The sequence below is a fragment of the Rattus norvegicus genome, chromosome 5 (genome assembly GCF_036323735.1).
Source record: "Rattus norvegicus strain BN/NHsdMcwi chromosome 5, GRCr8, whole genome shotgun sequence".
Classification (NCBI taxonomy): domain Eukaryota; kingdom Metazoa; phylum Chordata; class Mammalia; order Rodentia; family Muridae; genus Rattus; species Rattus norvegicus.
Window position 1 is genome coordinate 100619680 of NC_086023.1, and position 17649 is coordinate 100637328.

General features: G+C 39.0%; 1 long non-coding RNA gene across 1 annotated transcript in view; it reads right to left on the minus strand.

Moving 5' to 3' along the window:
* The window catches only part of LOC108350991 (uncharacterized), a 186940-nt gene that overhangs the window by 48814 nt on the left and 120477 nt on the right, over window positions 1–17649 (minus strand). The window contains exon 6 of the long non-coding RNA XR_001837981.3: window positions 16928–17012. This is a non-coding gene — a long non-coding RNA (uncharacterized LOC108350991). The remainder of the gene's footprint in view (window positions 1–16927; window positions 17013–17649) is intronic.

A 17649-nucleotide genomic window follows, 5' to 3' on the forward strand; every position in this document is an offset into this window, starting at 1 on the left:
TTGCTCATTGTGCATATCTTTTCCCATAATGCATCTGAGTTTAATTATCTTCATGTCTGTCATACTGCATCCTGCTTCTCCACTGGAGTATTGGTGACGGAGCGAGGAGAGCTGGGCGCTGCTGGCAAGTCGCTTCTGGGAAGAAGGGTAAGATCCAAATCAGAGGTCTACATTTCGTGTTTTCCTCCGCCAGATTGGAAGGGGAAACAGTGGAGTCTGGGAGGTCTTCTTTCTGAGTACCAGGGAGCCACCACTGTACCTCCATAGGTCACTTATCTACTTGTCCACTTGCTGCAACCAGGTGCGAGGGGAGTCAAGCCCAGGATGAGTAGAACCTAGTCTGTTTGGGAATAAGTGCCTTGAGTACTTTCTGGGAGTGGCTGGGGGGAGAGAGTCAGCCTTCATTCGAAGGCCTTCCCCAAAGTGATAATGATCTAGCTCTCTGAGAAGATCCTTGCTTGTTCATATTGGCTTATTTGATGGTGGATGCAAATACATACACTTTATTCGGGTAGAACCAGGGAATGAATACTTTTTCCAGGAAGGAATACTCAGGAAGGAGGCTCATTGGCTGAAGGTTCAGGGCTATCTAGATACCTCATTCGCTTGGAGAAGAACTCCAGGCATTATACTATGTGACTCAGTGCCTATGGTCCTCACTGGGGTGTCATGGTTTTGTGTTCCAGGGTAGGTACACAGGTAGGAAGCAGCTCCATTCCTACGGGTCCCAGATCTCTGAGGTTTCTTGGGTCTGATCTCAATCAACCTTGCCAGTTCTTATGTCTGTCTGGCAACCCAGTCTCACATGCCCTACACATGTCAAACCATATATAGGCATAATATAATAAATAAGAGAGTCTTCATATAAGTTCCCTTGGAAATACAGTGTTGTGCATGCATTCAAAACTAGTGTAGGCTGGATTGATGTACTGGATTGGCCTATTGGCCTGTAGTCTGATGTTTTCAGGAAATGTTGGAAGAGAAATAGTGTTATTGAGACATAACAAAGAGTATTAACTTGTTTCCCTTGTTTTAAGCTAGTATGTGCATTTGATACAAGTAGGAGATCCTAGGTCACTAGGTACATTATTTGGAAAGGATGGGGGGTTTTGGCCTGAGTCAAGTGGAGTGTCAGGTTGCTAAGGTATTCCTTAGACTTGCTGTCCCTCAAAACTATTTGAACTTCAAAAATATTATACCAAATAGCTTAATGTATTTTAGGGAGCCAATTGCCACAAAAAAAAAGAAAGGGAGGAAGAAAAAGAGAGGAAAAAATATTATAATAAAATTCATGGGCTATTAAGCATCTGGAATTGTAACTTTATATTGCACCTGGGAAAGTTATGATTTCCGAGAGTATACCACAGAAAGAGTCCAAGGGGATGAATCATGATATGAAGAGTGTCCATAGCTGACTGTATTTGCTCTTAATGATAAAGAAAAAAACTGCACAGCTGTTTCCTCTCTATGCTCAGACTAAATGAGCACATCAGGTCTATTCAATCCTCTCTGCCTTTCTTTCATTCTCTAAGTAAAAAGTGGCCCAAATGAGACTTTCTCTTGTGCCTATGCAAGGAAAGAACATCCGTGTTGCCTATTTTTAACTAGCATTTCCTGCTGCCTCATCCATTTCCCTTACACTTATCTTCTTCCCATCTCCCTTCCTTTCCCTATCTCTCTCTCTCCTTTCCCTAGAATCCCAGATTTCCACTGATATGCTCAACAGCATAAAGCCTCAAATTCCTAAAGGGAACTCATGCTGCTTTTAGACTCCCTTATTTCTCTTATACCAAACAAGCAAAATGTTTATTTACTTCCTATTTATCTTGCCCCAGGATAATTAATTTTTATCAACTATTTCGAAGGTCTCTAAAGATCAAGACTCCTGGTGGAGACAATTCTCTTTGTCACTCATTACAGTAATTACACAGCTTTCATTCCCTGTGTATACTGTAGTGTCAGGGCCTCTCAGCTCCCAATATATAAAGAAGCTTAGCAGCTCCTCCAGATGCTCTGGAGAACATCTTGCTGTTGTTATTTCTACTTACATAGTATTTACTCTGACATGACAAATCCTTGGAGCCTTTTCTTGCTCCCTCCACACATACCATATTTATGTATTTACAGAAGATTTTTACTGGTTCTACAAACTTGACATCTCCCAAGTTCATGAGAATAGAATGTTAGATTCATCTCTAGGAATCATTTTCAGGGTATTAAATCTCATATTTTCAGAAAGAACTTCCAGACTTTAAAAACCCTTCCCCTAATATAATCTTATGTTTTTGATGATTCAGTATCCCTTAAGACCTTGATGACCTCGTCACTGGTCACTTTGCTTCATACATCATCTCTACATATTTCAGCACGATCTCCTTTCCTCCCCTCAGTCTTTCTATGAAGACCCTAGCTAGATTATTTTTGTGTGAGTTTACCCTAGTTACTGCTGTGCTGTCTAGGACTTCTGAAAAGTCTAGGACCTGGGGAGTTAGGTGGTATCTAGTAATATATAAGTGTTCATAATCTTCAGAAAGGGAGGAGAATCAGCTTCTAACGGGGAGAAATTAAGCACTGTTGGAGCCCTAGAATCTTCATAGGGAGAAAACTTAAAAATTATCAGTGCATGGACTTGGACACTCCTCCATCCCAGATGCCAAGCATTCAACATTTTTTCCTACTTAGAATCCAGGAGGCCCTCTGGTTTTACATTTACTTTTATGTTTTATTTTATGCTGGTTCTAGAGATTTTATTTCCACTGATTCTTTGAGAATTTCATACAATTTAAGTTGCCCATATTTACCCCCTTCTTTTCAGTTTTACCAGACCCATCTTGTTTCTTTACCTCTCCAATTTTGTGTCCCCTTTTCTTTTGTCAAGACCAATTTTGCTGCCCAAATATTCTTAGACATGTGCCTTTTCACTCGTTTGGTTGGTTTATCAAATACTACACTTCTAGGGAAAACAAGCTCTTCTTTTCCCAGCAGCTATCAATTACTAGTGGCTTTTCAGGTAGGGTGAGATTTCATGCCCAACTCCTCTCTCCATGTTGAAATTTGGGCTGGCTTTGGCTTGCCGAGGTTTTGAACATGCTGTCACAACTTCTGTGCATTCATATGTGCAGCTGCAGCTGTGTCTAAAAGCTACTGACCCCTTGTAGCCTAACACTGCCTTGGGCTCTTCCACTTTCCTTACCCCTCTTCAACAATGATGCCTGAGTCTAGGAATGGGGTACATGCAATAGTTATGTTCCCCTGAGGGCTGAGCATTGCACCATCTCTCATTCTTTGTATCTTGGCTAGTTGTGTGTCTCTGTACTAACTAATCACAATCTACTAAAAAGTAAAGGCTTCTCTGAAAAAGATTGTGAGATGGAGTGATCTATAAGTATAACAATAATTCATTGACCTTACATTAACTTTTTCAAATGCTTGACTATCTTCCAAAGAAATCATCTGACTTCATACTCCATCTAAATGCCATTTACTCCAAATCTCTCAGACACACCAATTCCACTTCTATTCATTCTTCATCTCATGGTGACTCCACCTTTTATACATCATTGATAAAAAAATGTTGCTATGGTACAGCATGGTTTGTGCTGTTCTTGCTTTGTGCCAGCAAGTGGGCAAGTCAGATAAAAGTTTATTTCCTCAAACCATTTCTATGTCAGATGTACTGTCATGTTTGCAGAAAACCAGCTCTGGGACATGTACTCATGGAGTTGTATGAAAGAGTTCTCTAGAAGCAACACATGCAAGGAAATAAGAGAAGTAGACATATATTAAAAGAAATTTGGACTGCAACGCAGATGAACCAGAGACCGTATGTGTCTCCTGAGAGCACTCTGGAGCAAGGACAGACTTTCTTAATTGCTCTGAATTAAAACAAGGGAACTAGCTTACATCTACAGTTCAAAACTTTTTTAGGATGGGTGAACCTCTTCAAAGGAGCCAACATTGGGTACCAGTGACTACTAAACAGTGGAGAATTATTTGATCAGAACTGATTTTAGTCTATACTTCCAGTTAAACAAATAGTGAAGAAGTAGATTACAGACTGCAGCACACCACTGTTCCACCTCTATGAACTCTTGACAGGAGATGTAGATGGACTTAAAATCTAGGAGGAGTTGAAAAGGGAATAAGGAAACTTTATAATAATGGATAAATCACATGAATGTAGAAAGGTATTAGTGTTCTGTAAGAATAAATATGTTATTTACAATAATATGCCGGTTGTGGTGGCACACTCCAGTAGGATTTGCTGAAAGAGGCAGAGGCAAGAAGATCATGAGTTCAAGGCCAGCCTGCGCTATACAATAATGTACAATAAAATTCATTGCAGTCAAAGTACAAACAAATTATACCCAAAGTACAAGTGGGTACAAGGGAGAAAGGAGTTACCAGTGAGAAGGGCTATCAACACTAGAAGAAAAAAATGATTTTATTTAATAAGCAGGTGAAACTTTTCTCCTTTTCCTTCTCTTTTTCCTCCTCCTCCTTCGGCTTATCTTCCTCCTCCTGCTCTTCCTTCTCCACACTTTCCTCTGCCCATAACCCATATTATTTCAGTTGGAGATAACATAAAAGCAGGAGTCAATGCAGGTGACCTTAGACAAGATGCCTAACAGTAGGGACATGGAACGTAAACAGGCCACCTCCTGTAGCCAGACAGGACCCCAAGTGGAAGAATAGAGACATCAACTCACCCATAAAACTACTGATATAAAATTTGTCCTGTCTGAAAGAAATGCAGGATTGGAACAGAGACTGAAGGAAAGGCCAACCAACAGCCAGCCCAACTCGAAACCTATCTCATGAGAAAGCACCAATCCCTGACACTATTAATGATACTCTGTTATGCTTGCAGAGAGGAGCTTAACATCACTGTCCCCTGAGAGGCTCTACCCAGCATCAGATTGAAACAAAAGCAGATAGCCACAACCAAACATTAGGTAAAAGTAGGGGACACTTATAGAACAGTTGGAGGAAGAAGTGAAGGGCCAGAAGTTGATGGGAAACCCACAGGAAGACCAATAGAGTCAACAAACCTAGACACCCAAGAGCTCTCAGAATCAGAGACACCAACTGAAGAACATACACAGATAAAAATGCAGCCCTGACACATATGTAGCAGTCAGGCAGCTCAATCTTCATGGCTGTCATGTCTGGTCTCAGTGGAAATATCTGCCTATCTCAGGCAGAGACTTGATCTGTCAAGCTAGGGGGATACCCGGGCAGGGTTGTGTGTGTGTGTGTGTGTGTGTGTGTGTGTGTGTGTGTGTGTGTGTGTCTCATCTTCTCAGAGGAGAAGGGAAGGAAGGATGGGAGGAAAGGACTTGGTGACAGAGGGTCTGGGAGGGAGAGCACCATTTGTGATATTAACTAATTAATTTTCAAGTTTGCTGGCTGTGGTCCATTGTTTGCCTAGTATCAGTGGCTATCCCATTTAACAAATATTTTAGGGCCTGGGGAGATGGCTAAGCATTTAACAGTACTGGCTGTTCCTGCAGTAGAACTGGGTTTAATTCGCAGTGCCCACATGGCAGTTTACAACTGTTTGCCACTCCAGTTCCAGGGAATTTGATGCCCTCATCTGGTCTGTATATCCATGCATGCAAATGGTGTGTGGACATAAATGCAAACAAAAAATATGTATGAACAAAATAAAATACAAATATAAATAAATTTTATAAATGCTTCCATTGCTAAAGGCTACCTCTTCTTTCCTTTTCTGTGCAGGCTATACACTGCACACTTCCTTTGATAGCAGGCAAAAGAGCTGGAAAGGGAGCCTTGCATCGGAACAGTCTCCTAGGAGAAATATATTTGACAACATTAAATAAGCAATAACGTGTGATGATTTTCATATTGTTCTTCAATTATCTGAGAAGTATAAAAACCATTACTCGAGTCATTAAAGTTAGAATGAACATTGGGGAATTCACTGTAGGAAGAGAATGTTTCCGTTGGCAGAATGCTGAAACAGTTGATCTCATAATTATGTAACTGCTCATTTCTGTTTAGCTAAACTTTATTTAAATTAATGTGACTTTTGCCTGTTGCCTGGGAGTGTGAACCTCTGCAGACATTTGGTTGCTGCACAGTGTAATCCAGCAGAGCACTTATTGAATTCCAATGTCTCCTACATTGGCTGTTAGTCAGGGATGTGCTAACATAATGTGCTAGAATTCAATCTCTGCTTTCATTGGGAACATGGAGATAATCACCAAGTCTTTAAAAAAATGCCGTCTAAATGATAAAACAAAACGTGATAGTTTAATACTAAGCACTAGGAAAATACCCTTGGCAGCAAGTTTATCTTCTTGTGTTCATTTCTCATTAGTAGACCCCAAACACAATTTCAGTTGGAATATTCTACAAATTACCAGTTTCTATGATGCTTATTGATATTTTACCCATTTAGAACAAATTTCTCAGATCTGTGGCTCTCCAGATCTGTCACTGATGGGGAGATAATTTACCATTCTCAGACATCACCATATTACAGTAAGAAGTTGTCTATGTTGGTTCATTAACAAAGAAACAGGTTGCGTCACAGCCCTTCACTCTGAAGAACACAAACACATCACCAAGCCAGCCTGGCTCCCTGTACCTGGGAAGTCGGAGCAGGAATTTAATGAGATTGAGATTCGCCTGGGCTATAGAATAAGAGCTTCTAACAGCAAGATCAAAGCCAACTAAACCAACACACAAAAGCCTGGGTAGTAGCTCAGCGGTAGAGTTCTTCCTGGGCATGAAAAAAGTTTGACCTGGTCCCCAATACAGTTACAGAAACAAGAAGACTGGAACATACTGATGAAGTACAATGTTCATTTTCAAAGAAAAATGAGAAAGCCCACAGGAAGAGGGAGAAGCAGACTATTAGCTAAATGGGCAAGGCTTTGAAAGGCAGTCAGGAATACTTTGGATACTGAATTTACTGGTAGCAAATAACTTTCATTATGCATCTCATCAAACTAGCACTAAAGCAAGAGTGCACTCTGACTGCGAAGTAACCTAGACTCCAAGAAGCACAGAGCACATCTTGCCCTTTGATGACTGTGATGACACCCTGGAATGGTAAGATTCAGCGTTATTCCATTGAATGAAACCAATGGAACCAAAGTTAGCTATCCAAAATGAAACAGTGGGAGCCAAGTCAATGTGAAAGCCTAACTCCCTCTCCTAAACTGTGCTAATCTCACTCTGTTTTCTCTGCTCTTGATGGCTAAGCCATTTGATTGAGCTAAATTGCAAGTTACAAGAAAATAATTATCTCATAATCTATTCTACTCATAACTAGAGGGAAAGTCTTTTAAGGAATGACATGTTCCTTTTCATTATATCTTTAGTTACAAGGTTAGAGACACAAAGGTTCCCACCTTAAAATTAAACCCCCACAGATAATCACATAGCCCATGTGCTCTTCTTACCCACTGTGGTAGCCACAATTTAAATGTGGAGTATTCTTCAAACATCTGGACTGGACCTTTCGAATTTTCCACTGTAATTAAACACAATATAGAAACAATTGTTCTTGATTAGGGGAGAGAGAGAGAGAGAGAGAGAGAGAGAGAGAGAGAGAGAGAGAATAACTACATTAACTCTGTTACTTCCAGAAAGAGAGCATTTGTTCATCTATTTCTGCATTCCTAGATTCAGCCAACTGTTAATCAATATTTTTTTATGCCTTGAAATTAAAAAAAATCAAAACGTGAGCTTATCAGACATGGAGCTGTATGGAAATAATCCATGTGATATAAGTGAAGAAGGACATGCCCCCCTGCAGATGCCTTCATTCATGCCTCTCAGCTCTGTCCTTTACCCCATGTTGGAGCTCTGCTTGCCTTGCCTCTGGTCCCTGTGCTGTGCTGTGAAACCTGTCCTGGTTGGGTACACCAGGTGGCTTCACACACTTTTTTATGCCTTTTCTCCTTAGAATGCAGGACAGACCTTTCCCACCTAGTATTGACATTATATTAGCTGTCATAAGAAACATGCAGCTCATTAAAGTGTACTGGAGGGTGTGAGTGAGTTATAGTAAAATACCATGCTGCTTTACACAGAACCTGAGCCTCTGTAAAGTTCGGTATCCATCCACTCAGGGTCCTAAACTAATTATAATAACTGTTTACTTAGTAGCAGTAAAATAAAAAAAATGTTGAGGGAAACAAGGCTTAACGGAAAACAGAGAAAATGGAAAAGACAACTACTGTGTTTTGGTTTATCAATTTTTTATTTGTTATAATTCCATGAATTCTCAAGAGTGACTCCCACACTATCCATAGAAGTCATCCTTATCCCCTCCTCCCTGTCCCTCTCTGCTCCTGCGATGTCTGTTTTCTAGATAAGGTTTATATGGTGCTAACCATGAAATGAGGTGAGGAAAAACTTTGTCCCATGTTTCTCTAACTTGGGAACAACTGGAGCACATTAGCAGGCTTTCCTCACTGTACCACAGAGGTGTTAGATGACGCTTCCTCTCCCTTAGCATCTCTTTAGCTCCATTCATGTATTTAGATGTCTTTGTCTCATAACTGAGGAACACTGAAAAGAAAGACCTAGGTGAAAAAAAAGAAGAGAGGCAGAAGTCCTGCCAGGTTTGCCTGCTCAGTCTTCTGCTTTTGGATTTGACAGCTCCTAATAAGTGATGGAATCTGTAAGAGAAACTTTTCCATAAAGAATCCTTGGGCCCTTACAAACATAGAGTCACAGCAAGGAGGTGAGCTGCCCAGAGCAAGAACCATTTCTGGCAGCACCTGTATGCTGCATCATGGACTTCTGAACACTAATTTCAAGGAGAGTAAGCCTCCCCGAGTAAGGTTACCAGTAATGGACAAGGCAGATGGAAATTAGAGAAGAAGGAAGAGGAAAGGCATGAGCATGCAGCAGAGGCCAACAGCAAGACCCTGGGCTTAGAAGCTACTCCTCTGTGGTCCCCTTCAGAAGCCCTGCTTTAATTTTAAGGTGGGCAAATGACAGGACAATCAGCACACTGATGTCATATGGCAGGAACCTCAACCCTCTATAATGGCTGGCTTTATTTTTAGCTCAGACTTCCAATAGCAGTTTGCTCTTCTGACCAAAATAATTGCCTGATGCTTTCCCATGTCTGGAGAATACAGTAAATAGACCCTGCTGTGAAAATGTCTTCTGAAACCTGAAACATCCTCTGACACTGATTCATTCTCTCTCTCTCTCTCTCTCTCTCTCTCTCTCTCTCTGTCACACACACACATACACAAACAGCACACACACACACACACACACACACACACACACACACACACACACATATATATATATGAATACACATGGGAGGGGGACAACTAACTTAGTTGGGAAAGCAGAGAACTGCGTTCACAGACAGAATGATAGATCTAGCAAACATTTATTGATCAGCAGAACACAGGACAAAGAAAGCTCTGGCAAAGGAAACCACTGAGGGCAGTTTTGTGTGAAAGCAGTTTGCTCTTCTGACCAAAATAATTGCCTGATGCTTTCCCATGTCTGGAGAATGCAGGAAATAGACCGTGCTCACTCTCAGGTCAGTTGCCTGGACAGAAAGAAAGGACATCTGGGTTTACAAGGTACTTCCTAAAGCAAGATGGTGACATTCAGCCCAGAAGGAAAAGGAAACATGGACCAAGCTAGAACACAGCCACAGTCAGAGAACGAAGTCCTCTGAGAAAGGCACATATTCTCAGAGTCGGGCAAGATTCTCCTAAGGAAAGCTGCTCTGCCACTGTCTCACCCACACGGTCCCAGAGAACGTTAGGGCAGCTTCTGGTATTGCTATTTCCCTTTAAGATGGCTAGGAGCGCCTGCCTCATGATTTGCTGTGAGAAAAGTAAGGATTTATCTTTCTAGTCTGTGCCTGGAACAAGGTAAGAACTAGGCAATGACAGAGAGCTGTCTCAAGCATCATTTTGGCCTGAGGGGACAAAACCAAGCTTTAAGTAGCAACCTGCCTCCCTCCGTCTTTATATTCCTCCTTCTGTTTGTGGTAGGAATGCATTTTTGGAGAGAGGGGGGTCTAGTCTCTTTCTTCTACATGGTCTTATCCATATTCCCTGGCACTATTTGCAAGAGGCTGACTTTTCTCCAATATATATTTTTGTTAAGTAGTGGGTGGCTGTAACTGTACAGTGTGAATTTATATCTGGGTCCTCTGTCATATTTTATTGCTCTGTGTGTCTATTTTGTTATGTTTTGTTTTGTTTACCATGGCTCTGTAGTATAGCTTAAAATCAGGCATGGTGTTGTCTCCAGCATGATTCTTTTTACCCAGGATTCCTTTTTATTACCTGGAGTCTTTTGTGCTTTGACTTTTACTTTTAATATTTTTTCTATTTCTGTGAAGAATGATATGGTATTTTTATTGGGATTGTATTAAATATGTAGGTTACTTTTAGTAGGATGATTGTTTTTCAGAATATCAGTTCTTCCTATCCCGGAGTGTGGGAGGTCTCTTTGTCTTCTAACATCTCCCCTACTTTCCTTTCTTCTGAATTTCAGAATTTTGACTGGAGATGTCTTTTACTTGCTTGGTTAGATTTATGTCAAGGTATTGTTCTGGGGCAATTGCGGATAGGCTTATTTCCTTGATTTTTTTCTTTGCACCAGTCATTAGTATACAGGAGGACCACTAAATTTACGCTTTAAGTTTTGTAACTGTGCTGCCCAGTTCTTTCTCAACCTGACACCAAATAGAAGATAAAGTCTCAATTGAGAAAAATGCCTCATATGGACATTTTCTTGATGACTGATTGATGTGGGCAGATGCAGCACACTGAGTAAAGCCACACCTCCGCAGGTGGTCCTGAGTTAGGAAAGCAGGCTGAGCAAGCTTTGGGGAGCAGGGTAGTAAGCATTACTGCTCCATGGATGTTTCCTTAATTATAGACTGTAAGGTTTAAGGCTGTATAAACCCTTTCCTTCAGACATGCTTTTGGTCAGATGTCTACTACGGCAACTAAACCACGTACCATTTTGTGCATGTGTTTATCAGGTCTAAGAGCCTTCTAGTAGCAATTTTGGGGTTTTTGTATAGAATTCTATTATCTACAAAATGATACTTTACTTCTCTTCCCACTTGTGCCTCCTATACTTCTTTCTCCTGTCTTACTGCTCTAGCTAAGACTTCAAAGACTGGATTGAGTAAGAGACAAGAGACTAGGCAGCTTTGTCTTCTACTGATCTTATCAGGCATGCTATGTCCCTTCCATTCCAAATGTCTTTCCAGATTATCATGAAGGAACGTTAGACTTTGTCAAAAGCCCTTTCTGCTTTTATTGAGAAAAAAAATCATGTGTTTTATTCTTCTTTGTACTTGAATCTATATATGTGACACATTATATTTTATATTTGACTGTGTTGAACTATTTCTGCATATCTGGAATGGAGCTGACATGATCAAGGCAAGTTACATTTTTAATTCATTATTAAATTTACCTTGCATGTGGAATATTGATCAGTTTTGCTTCTCCGTCTATTAGGAAGTGTTGTTTGTAATCCCCCCTTTTTTCTTTTTTCCTTTGTTTTTTTTTTCTTTTTTTAGTTGATTTTGGTAGCAGGATAATAACACCTTCATAAAAGAATTTGGAATTGTACCTTCCTTTTAAAATATGTAGAATAGTTTGCAGAACTGCCGGTCAGTCTTCTTTAAAGACATGTAAAATGCTACAGTTAATTCATTTGAGCCTGAAATTTTCTTAGTTGAGAGAATATTTACTACTAATTTAAATTGATTGTTTCTTTGTTATAAAATGTTTAAGTTATTTATCTCATCTTGGCTTAATTTTGGTAGGTAAAGTGTTTATAGAAATTCATTCGTTTCTTCTAGACTTTTCACCTTAGTGTAATATAGTTTTTATGTTTATGGTTTTTTGAATTTTATTGGTGTCTATTGCAATATCTTTTTCATTTCTCATTTTATTAACATGAATTTTGTCTCTCTTTATTTTTGGTAGGTTTGGCATATTTTTATTTGTTGTTTTTTATTTCAAGTAATATTTTAACCATCATTTCATTGATTACATATAGCTTTCTATTTCATTAATTTCTGCATTGATCCTAACTACCTTTTTATGTCTACTGCTTTTTGTTTGCTTTTCCTTTCTTTACCAAGACTGTAAGCTATATCATTAAGTTATTCATTAGAGTTCATTTTGATTTCCTAATATACAGACATAGCTATGAATTATCCTTTGAGGACTACTTTCATTGGATCCCAAAGTTTTTGGTTATTGTGTTTTCATTTTCACTTGTTTCTATGCAATTTTAAAATTTTCTTTTCAATTTTCTAGTAACCCAGTTTCCATCATTCCATAACCTGTTGTGTAATAACTGTGACTTTGCCTGGTTTTGTAGCATTTCTTGCTGTTGATTTATGGATAGTTCTGGTCTTGTCTTTTTTGAGAGAAGTGGCTATTGTGTATTGTGGGTGTTTTTTCTTTCACCAAATTTCTTGGAGAGGAACTTTAATCTATCACCTTACCCAGAATTCCTAGAAGAGTATTTTCTGAACACCATAAGCTCTTTACTCAGTACAAATAGCAATATGTGTGATTTAGGACTAGTGTTATTTATAAAAATAAGTATAAATGATGAATGCTTCTTGTCTTCTTTGTATTAATATAGGTGTGCCTGACCACTCATGTGCACATGGAGGCCAGAGGCTGATGTCACATATCTTCCTTTTTCATTCTCCACCTTATTTTTGAGACAGTGACTCTTGTGAATCTGGAATTCACTGATTTCCAGAGTGTGATATTGGGGCAGAACACCCTAGAATCCATCTTTACCCTTCTCACCTCAGCACTGGCTTATAAATGCTCCCTGCCATGCTTAGCATTTTATTGGATACCAAAAATCCAAACTCAAGTCCTCTTGCATGCACAGCAAGCACTTTAATGACTAGGCAACCTCTCAGTTCTTACTTTAGTTTTTTGTAGGTGGTATTTTTTTATGATCTGATTAAGAAAGCATGAAAACAGTAAAAAAAACCCACAAATTATTAAACAATAACATTATGTCTTAGCACCTATATGTGCTTGATTGCACTCCTAGAAAACTCAACAAACATAAGTTCTATTGCAACCAAGTAAACAATTTGCCTGAAGACAGAACTGGCCTTTACAACTTGGGGGAAAAAATCTCTACTAAAAATTGCCTCAACTTAATTATCTCCTTTAAAAATGGCCTGTGGCTTTGCCAAGGGTATGATAACTTGCCACATGGAAACACAGATTAAAGTTAGGTAATCGTAGAGCTGACAATTACAACAGACTTGGTGACTTAAATCAGTAAGAATGTGTTCCCTCACAGTTCTAGGGCCATGCTCCCTATGAGGGCTCTAGAGAGAGGAAGCCATCTTTGCTCTTGAGGCTTCTTCAGTTGCCAAGCATCTTCAGCTGAGCATCTTTTATTTCCACCTTTGTCTTCCCCAGACCTTCTCTCTCAGTGTTCGTGTGTCTCCACTGACGCTTTTATAAGGGCACCAGTTATTGCAGTCAATACACACAACAAGCTACTATGACTTCAGTTTAACTTGATTGCCTCCACACAACCCTATTTCTAACTAAAGTCATAATCGCTAGTGTGTCTAAATTTTGGCAGAATGCTACTCAGTTCATAACAAAACGTATACCCAGTTTGCTTCATTGTACCGTGTACCGACTGAATCACTTGCACTGGTGTCTGGCTATTCTTGTCCATCAATTTCAATCAATATTCTGTACCAAAAACTCCATAATTTAACTACAGCTTTAAGAAAGACAGCTTTTTTTTTTCATTCAGTAATGAATGTTAGCCCTCACTTGATACTACCCTTCCCTCTCAGATTCTGATTCGGTGAGACAGGGTTGGCAACGAGCTTTTAATTCTAATATGTAGCCCATTTGAAAGTTGTTGTCTTTTATTTTTAACTGTGCCTCCAACACAAGATAAACAGAATGATCATTTAAGATACATTAGCAATGTGCTTTCACAGCACTGATATAAAACACATACAATGGACTCATGCACCCTATGCATAAAAAGACTACTAATTCTATGTTATGTTTTATATGACTCTTGAACATAAAGAGTTAATAATCTACTTGATAAATAAGTTTAATATAATAAAGAAACTAAATAACTAAGCCAGCATTTAAGAAATATGTGAAATATCCTGAGTTATTAGTTGGAAGAGAGGAGGCCACCGTTGATGTCTTCACTTCTCAGGAAGATATCAAGAATTAAAATTAACTATGGAAAACTAAAGAAGAAAACCTATAGTCATGATATTATAGGTGGTTAATGAAAACTTTCATTTTCAAATAAATATTTATTTCCTGAATGATTTACAGAAAGAATATCTGCCTTCTAGGAACTCAGCATACAAAGGGAGCCGATATACAATATGAAGCAGATAGGACACTACCAGACATTATTGCAGCCATATATAAAACAGATTACAATTTCAACATCTCTCTGGCCTAGAAATCCCAGTTAGGGAGCTCGAGCAATAGATTTTTATGTACAGATATACACAGAATGTTTATGTGCTCATTATTAGTAAAAGGGAAAGGGACGATAACAGAAAATTGAGAAAAAGATTATGTCTCCTGTGACAAGCTGAATATGTTATGGAACTTATCTACAAAACTAATGAGGTACACCTATAACACACTGATCAAAAGGTCAGAAAATTACATAAGCATGAAGTACAATGATGAATGTATTTTTGTAAAAAAATAAATAAATAAGAAAATCTCTGCCTGTATTTTAATTGATTTCTTTAATTAAACCAAATTGCCAGTGGTATTCTGATGGGAGGAAATATAAATGCCTCTCTAGCTCTGTCTTAGTTATTGTTCTATTCATGTGATGAAACACTGTGACCAAGAAAACTTGTAAAAGAAAGATGGGTGGGGGTGGCTGACAGTTTCAGAGAGTGAGTACATAACCTCCATGGTGGGGTATATGGAGGCGGGGCAGGCAGGCAGTAGCTGAGAATTTACATATTATCTGAAGAAAGGAGAGAGAGAGAGAGAGAGAGAGAGAGAGAGAGAGAGAGAGAGAGAGAGAGAAGGTCCAGTGTGGAACTTTGAAATCATAAATCCCATCCCAGTGACCCACTTCTTCCAACAAGGTCACACATTGTAATGCTTCCCAAACATTTTGACGAACTAAGTACCAAGCATCCAAACATATGGTGGTCATTCTTATTCAAACTACCACAGTCTCACTTATCTCTTTCTTCCTCTCCCTCTTTTTCTCTTAGGAGAATGAGCACAGAGAAGGCTAGACACTGACTTACTACCTAACCCTATGCTTTGGATGAATAGTCCCATCTTTTTTTAAAGTTTTGACAATAGTATATATTAGCTTTATAATGTAAATCGCTAGTAAAATGAACTAAAGTCTGAAAACTCAGAGTGAATTCCTTCAGCAAAAAAGTGTGCTTCGAAATATTGATCTTTTGTGCAAAGTTTTTCTGCTTCATATGGCTTCAGAGTGTTGTAAACACAACAACAAAATCAGAAATGAGTTATCAACTAAGAGAGATTGCAGAAAATGAAAGTGCTAAGCACCAATTTTCAGATGACTGCATGGCAGGAGGAAATGGAGCTAGAGCTAAGACTGGTTTACTCTCCTTATATTGAGGCAAATGGTCTTAGCTACAATACATGGATTTTGGTGTTGCTTCTTTCTAAAGACAACACTGAGTCTATCTTATTTTGACAAAGCCACTCTGCTGACCATTAATGATTAAAATGTATGAGTGGAGCCCTGACAAGTTGTTAGAGACTTGCAGATGCCTTCCAACACCCTGAAAATCTCCAGTGGTTTCAGCTCCCCATGTTTTGTGGGTAGCACCAGAACACCTATTCTATTTCACTGGCTAAGGCACAAACAGAGGAGAGCATCCTACAACCAGTCCTCCATGCAGGGCTCCAGTCTTGGCAGAGCTCCCATTGACCAGAGAGTACTTGATTGCACTTCAGTTAGTACCCGCCTGCCATTCTGTAATATGGCTATTCTAGAACAGCAGAAGGCTAGCACTCATTCTTCCTCTTAAAGAGTAGCTTTATGTTTCAGAGAATTTTGTTAGCTGATTTAGTTATTACTGTTAAATTCATCAAACTTTAACAAATATGAGAAAACCAAATTTAGCTAACAAATTATTTCTTGTATCTTATAGTAATTTTACAATCTTTATCTGGGATATGGGCAGAGAGCACTCTCCCCTTCCTCCGCCTTCACAAGTTGGTTTCTGCTCGTCCCTGGTGCGCTGTTGCTGTGCATCCTCTGTGGATCCAGAGGCTCTAACTTGATCAAGTTTGAGTAAGAGATGACACATACTTTTTTTTAATGGCAGTGGTTTCTGAGCTTTGAACAACCCAAAACCAAATTTGAACAAATAAACTAGTATTGACTTCTGGACAATTCCAAGAAGTAAATAGAGTATTTCTAGAAAAATAAGACACATCAAAAATTGGAATTGGCTTTCAAATTGAAGCAAGAGCCAATATCATGAGTTTAATTTTTGTTGTAGGAGGCCACAAACTTACAGTAAAACCAAAGGCTAATTTAAAACATTGAATCTGTACATGAACTTGAAAGAAACTGCACTAGGCTGCATGGTTTACGATAAAGACATTGTTTGCTTTGGAACTCCTTTTAGTACTCATGAAGTCTAAATTAAAATTATGAAGTCTAACAAATTTAATTTTGAGTGAAGCTGAAAATTTTCAACCATTTTTAGTATCAACTACAATTATTTCAGCCCATGTGGATCATAATGTTGGCATATACCAGAGCTGAAATTTACTTTTAAAGAAACTACATCATTAAAAGAAAATGCTTATGTTCAATTCAGGTTACAACTGGAAAGGTGGCTTAGTGTTTAAAAGCATTGGTTGTTCTTCCAAAGTACCTGGGTTCAATTTTCAACACCCACATGGTGGCTCCTAACCATGTTTAATTCCAGTTCAGGGGCGTCTGATGTCCTCTTCTGACCCCTGCAGGAAGGAAGCACATATATGGTACACAAACATACATGCAAGAAAACATTTATACACATCTTTTTAAAACCCTAAGTTTCTTCTCCAGGATCTATGTTACATGCACATAAACAGACAGTTGGATCTTGAGGAACCATTTTCTCTTAATTGAAACATTTCTTTCTGGAATGATGGACAAGGTCTTAGAATGCTTGGGAACTTCCTGAGCTTATCAATTGTGTTTATTTTCTAAGATTAATAATGCTCCTCTCAAGGTTATGAACAGAATGAGCAATTGCTGGAGAGAAAAGGCTCCAATAAGCCAAGCTACCTGCCGCTTCTGCAGGAATTCCTGGGATGAAGCCTTCTTGAGTTCCTGCCTCGCTGGAGTAGACTTTTTAGTGATGCTGCCTTTGAGTCACCTATGTACTTATGAACAATCACTCATGTTTCTCAGAGTAATACCTCAAACCTGGTTCGTCATGCTAAACTTGGAGGAAATCATTGCCGTGGTCTGTCACTGGCATCCTATCTGAAATAAGCAGATATTTGTTCACATCTCTCCAGGAAAAGCCACACACCATTTAGATACATACATAGATAATGGACGACTGGGAGATGAGACATGTATATACAAATATACACTCTAGTTCAT